Source organism: Pomacea canaliculata, linkage group LG4 (assembly GCF_003073045.1).
Source record: "Pomacea canaliculata isolate SZHN2017 linkage group LG4, ASM307304v1, whole genome shotgun sequence".
NCBI classification, from domain to species: Eukaryota; Metazoa; Mollusca; class Gastropoda; order Architaenioglossa; family Ampullariidae; genus Pomacea; species Pomacea canaliculata.
The window spans coordinates 6,582,959-6,595,717 of NC_037593.1; the positions used below are offsets into that span (position 1 = coordinate 6,582,959).

At 46.5% G+C, this 12,759-nt stretch overlaps 1 protein-coding gene across 1 annotated transcript in view; it reads right to left on the minus strand.

The window, feature by feature from the left end:
- The window catches only part of LOC112563347 (RNA-binding protein 25-like), a 171,479-nt gene that overhangs the window by 57,567 nt on the left and 101,153 nt on the right, over positions 1–12,759 (minus strand). Inside the window, exons 4-5 of the transcript XR_003099012.1 lie at positions 12,230–12,265; positions 6,749–6,775 (exon numbers count right to left, since the gene is read on the minus strand). The gene's annotated coding sequence lies outside the window, so the exon portion shown is untranslated. The remainder of the gene's footprint in view (positions 1–6,748; positions 6,776–12,229; positions 12,266–12,759) is intronic.

Here is a 12,759-nt window from a genome sequence, read left to right on the forward strand (position 1 = left end):
CACGACTCTCCCTTCTTCCCATTAGAGATCCCGCTGACGATGAGCTCAATTTATGGAGGGCTAGAGCCCCTCTAAACGTTGCTACTTTCTCTGTGAGAGTCATTGATGGCGGCGCCATTTCGGCGTTGCTCTGACAGCCCTCGCCAAGAAAGCAAAATAGATCGCTTGCTGTGCAACAGAATCGCAGGGAATTTTTTTTTTTCTTTTTCTTCTCTTTTCTCCTTCTCACTCTCTTTTTGAGGTCGAGGTGACTGAAGTGTTTGTTTCTGCCCATTCCGGTGCGGCGAAATAAATATGTATTGATCCCGTAGCTGCCAGGCTTTTGGCCAAACTTTGGTTTCTTAGGTTACGCGGGGGGAGGCAGATGTATTGCTACCGTTAGGGCTCCTCCGCACGGGATGGCACAAAATATACTGCCACTGCTAATGGTCCTCGTTGTGAGCCAAAAAAAGAAGAAAATGTGTGACAACTGTTGCTCGTTACGGAGGGAAGATGGAGGGGCGGGTGGACATCTGTAGCAACAGTGCAGCGCCGCCATTACTTCCAGTCGCACGATGGTCACGTGACATGACTTTCTTCGTGTCCACTTTGTGATTCTTCTTCTCTTGCTGACAGTCGGCATGAATATACATGAGTCCAGAAGCATCTTTATATATAACATGAACCTTTTATTCTAACGCATGCGTGTGTACATAATTATCGGATCTTCAAGGGTTACAGTGTTGTAACCACATAAACACGCGCATCTTTATTCCATCTTTTGAAATTGTAATAAATAAATAAAAGTGCGGTTTCAAGACACAGCTTTGTCCATGAAACTGAGCTCATGGGCTTTTGACAAACATTCGAGTGATAATCAAAACAAAGTGAAGTCATGCGTCAGGAAGACACGAGGAGATGAAGATCTCAAGCAACAGGACATCAGCCAAATGCTGAATAAAAATCCAGTTGTTGTCAGGAAGGGGAAGGAGGAGAAAAGGGAGGCATGCAGCGTGAAGACTGTGCGATGGGAGCAAAGGTGGAGACATGTCGATGTCGAGGACAGATTGCATGCCGTGAAGAAAACGAAATGTCATCCACAACAACTTTTTAAGCAAAAGGGAGAGTAATGTATACAGTTACATTTCATGTTTTATTTTTCTTCTCGAGGTGGGAAAAAGAAGAGCTGAAGAAGAATGTGACCACATGTATATCAGACATATTTATATTAATAATTCAAAAAGTACGATAAACAATAAAAGTATAGATTGTGTGTGTGTGTTTAGAATGAAATACCGACAAGAAACAAGAACAACAAAAAACCAAACAAACAAAACAAACACACACAAAATTCATGATGTGGCAGACGAGTATAAAAATCTGATCCAACGCGGCTGGCATGCAATGGTGGGTAAAAAGGGCAAAGAAAAAAAAGTCCTGGTGAGGATGTGTAGAAAGAGGGCGCACTGACGAGTCAGGGGGAGAAGACCCATGGGACGCGCGCAGACAGGGAGGGAGAGAAAGACGGGAGGGGGGAATAGAAAGCGTGGAGATAGAAAAGATATCTCTGCTAATGAATGCGGTTTTCTCCGCAGTGTCCGACACGCGCAGGGCTGCCGCCACACCACCACTACCACCACACCACCACCAGTATCATCGATTACACGCAGTGCGGTCGGCAATAACTTTGTCCACCCGAGGGACTGCGCATAGGGCGCGGCCCGTCTGCTAAATGTTCCAGCCTCTCTCTCCTTTATGCGCCAGGATTTGGGTGTCCTCCAGTGTAAAGGGCAAGTCCCCCCTGTGCTGCCTGCTCCACAGCCACTCAAGCTGAGTTCTCTACACCTCCATCTCCTCCACCTCTCTCTCACTCCAGCCTGGCTTTACACCAGAGTGTGTGCATGCGTGTGTGCGTGTATAAGGGATGGTGTGTGTGTGTTGGAGGACCCGTATCTCAGGGCTTAGACTGGTTACCCTCAATGTTTCACTTGCTCACCACCCTGGTGTCTGAATGCTTCAAAAGTCGAATCCTAGGTACGCCATAAGCTCAAATAATAAAACTCCTTGGCTGTCTTTTTTTTTTTCCCCTTCACCCGTTCCCTTCCCCTCTCCTTGCTGCTTTCTCCAGACAAGGAAGACACATCTATGAGCACATGTTAAATCCCAAAACACTTTCATTTCTTTTCATGCAATAAAACACCTTCGCCATCATTTTAACCCTCCTTCCCCCTAACAAATTAAAAAAAAAAAAAACCTCATCCTAACTCGACACGCAAAAAGCAACAAATCTCCAGCATGCCTGTTCCAAAAAAATATGTAAACCAAACAAACCCAGTCCCCATAAACAAAACAGCGAGGAAGCTCGGAAGCCCAAGTCAATAACGACTTGTAAAGCTGGGCTGGCAGGATGACGCGTGGCAAACACCAGAGTTAAAGGCAAGAAAAGCACAGGAAAAAAAAAAAGGAGAGAGAGGAGAAAGGAAGGTGGAAAGGCACTGAAGAGATAGCAGGGTATCGAGTTGCCCCGCTTAAGCCCTGGCTACAAAAGGCGGCTTGAGGAGACGACATGCAATCCGAAAGCTATCTACAAGGCGCGGTAACCTGCCGTCTCCGTCGTGTCTAAAGGTTGCGGGCAATCTCCTCACTTGTTGGCACAGTGCAGCTGCAGGGGAGCACCGGCCAGATTGAAGAGGTGGCAAAAAAAGGCCAGGGAGGAAGAAAAACTGTATAAAAAAAGAAGAGGGCGAATTGATGTACGTCTAAGGGCCTGAGAAATGGCTTCTTTGCCAGCCGAGCTTTTGCTGGGGTTTGAACAATGCTGCTACGACTGCAGGCCGGGTAGCGTCCCACCCCCCACCGACATCAACAACTGCTTCAGAAATCACCCTTAACGGCCTGGCCTGTCGACTACATCTAAACAAACCGAGCAGAAGTGTTGTGTATGTGTGTGGGAGGGTAGACTGGGGTAAAAACAAGAGTGCGCGAGAACCTGTCATGATCGTGAATAAAGATAGGACAGCGATGACTATCGGTTATATTGTTATATTAGATATAAACAATATACACACTAGGTATGTTGTCTCTCGGGTGCGCGTAGTCACTTTGTAATGTCTTTGGGGATGGGGAGCAACACATGCTGTGCAGGTATCAATCCACCCCTTTAGCCTTGTCATCACAAGGGACAATGTATTCAAATGTCAACAAGACCTGGGGTTGACAGTCTGCATGTTGCTGGCCCCTCACCTGTGGGTCTGTCACAGCAACTGTCTGTGTCATAAGGGTGGTTTGCGGGTAGTGGGGTTTACCCACACAGAGCTGACCACATGACCAAGTATTCTGCGGAAAGAGAAATCACTGGCACCCATGCCAAATGCAACATCTGAACATGAATATAAAAATAGGGAACACGTGGCTTCTTCTCTCTTTATACCCTTTCACTTTAGGGAGAGAGATGTAGTAACACGTGGAGGGAGGCTGAGAAGCGAGCTGTAGGGAGGATGCCAGCATCTTAAAGTAAGATATTTATAGACTGTAGATGCACGTGTAGGTTACGGTTAGCAACATTAATAGTGATGTAAGAAGAACAGTTTGCGGCTTGTGAATTATTGCCTGGTGTTACCTATCCGCTCTCTTGTCTTCTGCAACAAATGCACGTGGCTCCCGGTGTATCGGAAAGGGGAGAAGGGCAGGTGTGCATGGCGAGTAGGGAGGTGCCTAGCTACACTCTCTTCTTATTCTCTTTTTCTTTCTTTCTTTCTCTACTTGTAGTGGAGGCGCGCCTGTCGGTACAGCAGGTCGAGCGGTCCCGAGATACTTAGCATTGTGGATATCATCTTCAATAATAATGGAGAACTAATAATCTCTACTCTCACCAGCATGTTATCATCAACGAACGATAACGATAAAACGGTTGATATCGTTCAAGAAAATAGCCTCGTTGTAATCATCATTAACCAATGAACTATGAACATTATATTAAATACACTCAAGATTAAAAAACAAAAACAAAAACCACACAACTGCATGGACTCTAGTGGTCCTTGTCTCCCCTGAAGACTCAAGCAGAAGTATCCTGGGAGGTAACCGATGACAGGTAGCAGTGACACCAGGGAGGAGTCAGAAGGCAAGCAACAGGGTCCGGCCATATTTCACACACTACCAGCCCAAGCTACCCTCGGTGTAGAGGGCCGTCCATGAAGCCTGCTGCTTGTCCTAAATCCCAGCACAGGGATGCGGGCCCTGCAGCTGGCACACAGGGCCGTGTGGCGAGACCCTAGACCCCATAATGGGTCTCTAAGGCCGCCGTCCCCGATGAGAGATTATCTACGCTCGGCGCTGGCAAATACTCGCGAGGACAGCTTGGCTTGCCATAAATCCAGGGCCCTCCCGGGTCTGGCACAGCTCTCAGCCCTCGGCATGGCATGTTGAGCGTACTGGACAATGCTACATAATGCTGCTGCACGGGGGGAGGGTCTACTGGGGGAGGGATAGCTCCTGGATGTCAGAAAAGAGCTGCTGGATGCGACGAAGAAAGCTGTTCTATGAAGAGGAATGGTTTATTTAGACTGGATGTTTGGCTGCACAGTAGATAAATTCTTTCGTGACAATGTTCTGCCAGAGAAGGAAATTCTTCTGGATAGGGAACTTCTGCGGGCTGACATGTGAACAGATCAAGGTACTGAACCAAACACCAACCACTAAGGGTCGAAAATGGTGCACAGGACGCCGCGGTGAAGCACTTACCACCAAGGCAGGATATCCCCGAACTTCCTTATTTAATTATTATATTTTGTTTAATTTCCTCCTGGTTACGAAATATGTGACAAAGCCGGACAAGCTTGCAATGCTACAGACAAGTCAACCAGCCGTCCAGGAAATGAAAACTCTGGAATAAAATCAGACACTGTGTGTGTGTGAAAGAGTCGGATCAGAGGAATGCAGCACTGCCCTCCCCCTCCCTCAACTACCACGGTCCTTAACTGAGAACAGCATTTCACATCTACATTACTCACAGTTCCAACCTTTGTCACTCTCCTGGAATGGGCCACACATGCGGGCCCGTGTAACACTGTCGTCGTTGTAACACTTCTCTCCAAACATACAAGACGACGACTGTTTATCCTATCTCAGCCATATGTTCACACTTTCCCATCCCTCCCTCTCCCTCTATTCAACCATCCTGGCTCCACTCCTTCTCTCCCAGGCCGCCGATGTTTTCTATAAAGTATGCAGGGGAGGAGGGTTTATGCTCCACCATTAGGGTACACGCTAAGCACTAGGCTCTTGTCTGCCTTTGCAAGATGTTTCACCGCCCGCAAAACTAAAATACAAGAAGCGACATCCTGTTCCAGTAAGAACCCAAAACACATTCATAAACATTCTATAAACCTAATCGTGTGTGTATATATATAAACGACTAGAAAAATGATGCGCGTGCTGTGGCACAGCCTCCAAGCAACCGTCTTACCAGTCGTGGTGTCAAACAATCCAGAGGGGAACATGGAGTGCGCCCAAACTCTTCGGTTTTGAAATCAAAGAACTACAACAGTCCACCGAAACAAAAACGAACACTGACACTTATACGAAAAATGTGAAAAACAACGAATAAAGTGGCGGGGCATTCCAAATTTGTATCGCCCTACGAGTACCAATATGGCAGCTCAGCTGTATCCGTTATCTTCAGATCCCTACCACGTCCTCTGCCTCACGTACACTGCGGGTTTTTTTTTTAAAAGAAAAACTCCTTTCACTACCATTCGTATCCCAATCACTCTCATTCCCTTGCTTCCTGTCAGGCTGTGTCAACTCTGCGCATGCGCAAGCCAAGAGAGTGGGCGCCCTCTGGTGACAACGTCCTACGTACATGTCGGATCGATACGTGACAAGACCCTCGGTCCGCCCCACGCCCTCGGTCGACCCCACACAAACTGAGATTAACGGGGGAGGGAGAGCAATCTGAAGCCAAAAGTAGCTCCCGCGGATTCCGCCGACGATTGACCCGACGCAACCTCCCATCATGCACCGAGCAAACTTCTTCAGTTGAAGGGAAGCAAGGTTGATGCTGAGGGTTTCCTTAAAGGGACTTTCTGAGCCCAGCATGCAGTGTGAAGCAGATGACTTAGCAAAGTTTCAGGTAAACCGTCACACGCAAAAACTTGCCAAAAAAAAGTTCGACTGCAGGTGTCCAGTTAAGTTTCTTTAAACACATTCCGCACACTCTCTGGTGAGGTAGAGGTGAACATAGTTTCGCTGAATGTTATCACAGATAATAATAATAAGATGAAGGTAACCTCTCTCTCAGGTGTTCTTCACACACCACACCATACAGGTTAACAAACACCACACCAATAATAACTCACTAAAGTTCATGGAGGTTAAGAAAATAAAGGTCTCACACAGTCAAGCTACAGCCATGCCCTCACCACCACCAGTCTACACCCTGATTTCTCGCTCCCTTTAAACTGTCTCCCACACACAGCCAGCCCTGCCCTGTCCCTCGCTACCCAATGCTGTGCAGGCCCCAAACCGCTATCAACTGGAGTGTTCCATTGATCCATCAATCAAACCCCCAACTTCCGACGAGGTACAGCACGCTTCTTCTCTCCTCCGTCGTCGACACTCGCGAACCCACTTCCCCCAACCACCACCACCATCACACACCACCACCACCAGCCGGTCAGACAAAGACGACAACGACGTCTACTAGGATAAGCCTGAGACACGAGAAGAGGGAAGAAAAAAAAGAGAAAAAAAAACTGGCTGCACTTACCTTCTCATCCCCGCTTTCTATGTCACACTGCAACAGAAAGCAGACAAAGCTCATGAATATTAATGAAACATGGTAAACACTGCCGAGCCTGATGGGAAGGCTTGACCCCGGGAGCAAGGGGAGGATATTGATCGGACTGGGTGCTGGCACCACGAGGGGAGGGAAGGCTGGAGGACGGGCGCTACACCATGGCGCGGCTATTGTGTTCGTATTTGCACTTCACACCTCTAGCGGGCGGCCAGGGGAGGCAATGATGGGCACGCTACTCTTCTCACCCAACCTAGAAAATAAGTCGCTTGTTCACGCTCGCCACGACACACACACTGCAACCACGTAACCGTTTGTACAGGCAGTTAAAGACCTAGCACTGACAGATGGGGCAGACAACCGGAGGGACGGGGCAGACAACCTGAGGGGTGCAAGGGAGATAAATGGACAGACAGGCTGAAAGTTTGGTCCGGTGTCTGTGAGGATACAATTTTTACCACCATCCTTCGATGCACTCTCTCCCATCTTCTGTGTTTTGCGAGATTCGACCATTCGCCAATTCGACCACAGCCCTAAGTCGTGTCAACCACTTGTATATACTCTATTCGACTAAATCATCTATGCAATAATCTGCCCACCTACAAAAGTGAATTTGTACTCTTTTGTTCTTTGGTTGATGCACGTGCTATGTGTGTGTGAGAGAGAGGTGAAAAAAAAGTGGATCCTGGATCCAAGTTAATAAGTGTTTTCTACATATTCTAACATCTTCACACATTTTTAATGCATTAGAATTAAAAAAAAAAAAACGAGGCCACGAATGTGTCAGTACAATAAATAGTAACTTCTTTACTCGTGGTCGAAACGATTGATGTCAGTAGTACAACTTTTGGTTGTGGACGAGTTGACGAAGTGTCGTGATCAAATCGATTAAATGGTCGAACTGACGACTGTGCCAAAAACAGGAACATGAAAAAAATCTGACATTTATACCTAGAAGAAAACAAAAACACTATGCCTAATATTTCTTATACACTTAATGTATTAAAGATATTACAAGCAGTGCCAGGATTACCTTAAAGCCATATAAACTGTCCTCTCACACACACCTGACATAGAACTTCGTGGTGTAGCAACACGTGACCCCAACACTCCATAGTCTAACAGTGTTACAAGCGATGTAAGCCATAATGTAGATATTTTACAGGCGGAAATGGTCTTTAATCTGATCTTTTAGTCCGTTTTTTAAAACTTTCAGTAACTGAGCTATTCGTTTGCCGCTGCAGCTCACATTTCCTGTTCATCCTGCGTCGTATGAACAAATAATAATATTATTATGAGCTGGCTTTAGTACAAGTGGGGGTCACTCAGGGGCAAACTTTTTTGTTCAGTGTCTGTCGACTTTGTCAGGAATCCTTATTTTCTGAAGGTTTCCACATGCACCAAAGCACGCGCGGAATCGACGTGCTCTTACCCAAACTTTTTCGACTGTTAATCACGTGACAAGGAGGGTGGTCACTTTTTATTTTACGTTACTGTCGTACGGAACTGTCGTGGAGTCGAGGATTCTCTCCACAAGCTCGGGGTGCCTCCTCCATCCCCACACCTCTTCTCTCCGTCTGATGCGGCAGGTGCATTCACTGGCAGTCTCAGCAGCCTCGGTGCATGCTGCGCGCCAGATTATCCCTCCTACCTTCCTCCCCCCACCTCGTCATCCTCTGGACATTGATGCTCGGCGAGTGCACAGACGATATAGTCGACAGCTTCCGGCGTGTGTGGTGAGGAGTGTTCGCACTTATCAGCAACAAGGAGGGTTGGGGAGGAGAAGGGTTGGGGAAGACGAAGTCTTGTCTACACTCTGCCTGAGTATCATTAGTTTATTCGCCCTCCTCCAAATCCTCCTCAGTCCCGAGTGATGCCGGACACGCGCGAGAGAAAAGGGAGAGAAGTGGACAGAAAAGAACGGGAGGGAACAATCTCTCCTCCCTTCACCCCAGCCCTCCATCCACGTGTAGCTCGCCCTCCTGTTGTGTATGCAAGGCGTGCTGGCCGCATCATCACACTGATATGAACACAGCGCCTGATGCGGGGCGACCGGTATGAACGCGGCCTAGTCATGCGTGTGAGCACGTGAGTGAGGAGGGAGGCTCGCCTAGAATGTTCATCCACCCCTACCCCCACAGTATCAGAACGGAAACCAGTTTTACATGAGCGGAGATCGCCAGCGAAGTGACCTTAGTGACCCTGGGGTTATATGTCGTCTGACGTCACAGTGCCACTGATTGCGGTAACGGTCATTTCTAACACCTTCTCGGTCAACTTGTATCACATTAACAGCAAGCCATATAAATCGTTTTATCTGTGGGGTAGGGCTGTGGGGTGATGTGTGGGGTGATGTCTGTCCTGTTGCCAGTGGATGCTGTATTTCATGACTATTGATTCCCACGCCTGTTCTTATTTCAGTTCACACAGAAAAATGACAAGTGCGCTGTCCTTTCTCTTGTTTGTCCTCAGCCAACGGCGATCAATGGTTGTAGCAGGATTGTGGGGTGTAGGGTGTGAAGGCAAATCTGAGAGCACATTTTTCAAACGACCGATCTCAGTTCATTACACGATAAAAATGGCGAAGATAAAGAACCCCACAGCCTACTCGCCATAAGAGCAACCAATGTAATAAGTGGCTCGCCGTATCTAAGGCACGGCATGTCAAGAGGAGGCTACCCTTCTCCTTCCGCCGCTGTTACCTCCCTGAACTAATCAGGTACTCACTTCTGCTAAGCAACTGGTAGGTGAGCTGAGGGTGGGTGAGACAGAGAGCTGGGGCTCAGTCACAGGTTGGAGAAAGCATCAAGCCAATCATTTTCATGCTGTTGATACGTGTAGACAAAAAGTGTAAATTAAACTTTTTAGAAAGTTTGTCATTCGACGATAAACTGTTCAAGATTCTTTGTTCTTTCCCCCTCTAATGGGTACTGAGATATTCAGTATATATATATATACTCATTCATATCTTGATATTCAATCTCTACGAACTCTGATAGAACTGCTGCTGAGAAATGTGTGCCCGAGTTTCAAGAACTCATTACTAGTGAGGGGTTCATTGCCCAGCAAGTTTTTAATTGTGATGAGACAAGTCTGAGAACCTACATCACGGCAGAGGAGAAATCTGTGCCTGGCCTCAAGCCATGAAGGATAGACACCCTCTTGGTGTGTGCCAAGTGGAGATTACAACATCAAGCTTTGCTTGTCTACCACTCAGGCAATCCCCGAGTTTTCAAGAGGTGTAAGGTTCACAAGAAGCAACTAACGGTAAAGTGGAGGCCAATAAGAAAGCCTGGGTCATAAGTTTTCATTTAATAGGTTATTGAAGTATAGCATATTATTTATCATTGTTATTTGTTAGAAAATTACTTTAATTCTGCATAAACACCCATGTTCATTGATTTTTATATATTTTTGTGGTGTGGAGCGGATTAATTGGTTTCATTTATTTTAACTCAGGAAATAACCGTATATGTAATGAAGTAATAATTTAGTGGGCAGCAGAAGCAAAGCAAAAAGAAGGATGAATTATTCCGATCCTAATTCAGAGATCACCAAGACACTCTTGCTCTTAGAACACAGGCTGATAGGCTTCCTTCTTTTTCATAATTATTCACTTTTTAAATGCACACAGTCCAATGAAAACAAAGAAAGAGAGAGAGACCGATTGGACAAAAATATAGTGGGACAAAGAACTCTTACATTCTTTGCATTAGTGTGAATGATGTGTGACATGTCACGGATTCTTGTCGTTTTTAACGGCTTAACAAAAAACTTAAGGCACATGTGTTCTGTGGAACATACTCCTTTCCCACCCCTCTTTCTCTCTGTAATTCAACGAGTGCATTTAACTTCCACGGATCCACCATGAAAAGCCTTATCTGTTTCAAAAAGCTGCTAAAAATAGGTGCCGGGTGAAAAGTTTGCAGCCGTCCTTTCATAAAGTAGCTTGTGCTCAAATCTACGAGATGAAAGCGCATGTTGAAAAGTATCCTCTCTGCTTTCAGGCCGCAAAGTGCATGACAGTTGCACTTTTTATTCACCTTCTGTAAATGAAATGGAATCTCTTACCAGGCAACAAAACGAAAAAAGAAAAAAAGTAAGGGGGAGGGGAAGCGAGAGCAGCACCCGGGTGTAGAGCAGTGAGTGGTAGTCAGCCTGATCTTGGAATCCGTGCACCGCCAAGGGACGCAAGCCAGAGCTTGTTAGACCCCCGTGGTCCGAATAACCTTCCCCCATCTATGTCAGACCCTCCATTGTTTAGTATTTAAAAGATTGTTTCTTCTTTGCTTACAGTCTCCCTTGTGAGGAGTGTGTCCCGCAGTGAGTACCCCGGGTGGGGTGCGGTTGAGTACCGCGCAGTCCAACGTCCAGTGAAAGGCCATGTAGCCGAGCACATGTGGAGATGTCAACAGAGTGGGAGTGGGAGCTGATACAGGTGCGGGAGTAGGAAGGGTACATAAAAGTGAATGACAAGAATTACCCAAAACACAACTTATCTACTACGGGTCACCAGGTGGAAAGCGAGAGGTAACGAGTAAAACACAAAACAAAGCACAGTTCTATCTTTTTACAGCTCGTCCTAATGCTGGGATCTCGATTCCGACATAAAAACACAGACAAAAATCTGTAACAGGAGGGAGAGATGCGTGGTTCTGTTATCTGAACGTGACAAACAAGATCAATAGGTGCACTTCCTTCCGCTTTCTTAAGGCTGGATATGTGAAGGATGAAAGAAAGACCTAATTCCCCCTATTTTTTAATTATTACAAAATCTAGTCATTCATCGGTTGAAGCACTCCACTACCCAACCTCCACCATACCCCACTCCACCTCCCCGTGTCTCAATCATCTAAAGCACGAGATCCGGGCTAGCTACCCCACATGCAACTCTTCGTCTCGGGGTTAGTCTCATCCCGTCAGGATGCTATGCAAACCACCCGCCACCTCTCGCTACGAGCCAAGGTAAACTACCCCCCGCTCAGCCCGCTCGCCATCTTGCAGGATGCTGTGGGCCCATGCACCCAGCCGACAAGACAACTCGTGGTGAGTTGAGAGCAGAGTTACGCCGCCTACAGCATCACTCGGCCATGCGCCTTGCCAAACAGTCTGAGACAGCCAACGATTAGCACTTGTCTGGAGCGTTCAACCCATCGACACTCAGTTATTATTGTTTCCTATTTTACCAACATTTGGCGACTCTCTTGTACTTTTATTTGATGAGTTTTAAGGGTTTCTAGTGTGGGTAGAGGGTTCTACGTTCTTAGTTCCCTTGTTCTGTTGCTTGGAACCAAATGTTTCGTATTATTTTCTCGAAGTGCATGTATTAACTATCCGACTTTCATTACGATAAACACGTGTACATGGTTGATTTTAGCAAATGTGACAGACAAGTGACATAATTCTGGGGGGAAAAACCAAACCATATGGTAAAAGAAAAGTTCAAGTACTTACAACATATCCTTGTCCAGAGCTTGAATGCGTGCTGGCCTGGAAACAGAAATAAAGGCCGATTTAAATTACCTGTCTAGATTAAACTAAGCTAAAATGCTCTTTAACATACTCATGAACTTACGGATATATGTATTTCATAAATACTTTAGAATAAATGCACGGTCACAATATTAAGTGTATGGCGTGTTCTGTAAAACTGTGAAGACCTGAAACTTCAGGTATGAAAAGAGTACCAGTCGACAGCTACCCCCTTAACTACCCAGGTCACCACACGTGTGGGAAATGTCGGAGACCATGGTTAAAGTGATGGACAAAGTAGTGGTGTTGTTGAGCACCGTGTTGTCGTGTGTTTGCATGCGTTGACACAGGCGCCCTCACAGTCACGCCGTATTACTCCGCCAGCCTCTACACCTCCACACACGATGCTCGTGCGCCTTTCAGCAAATGTCTCCACACATGTCAAGCACATTGCCAAACACTGGCATAGCTCAACGCCAAGAAACACTTTAATGTTATCAGTTTTTTTTAGA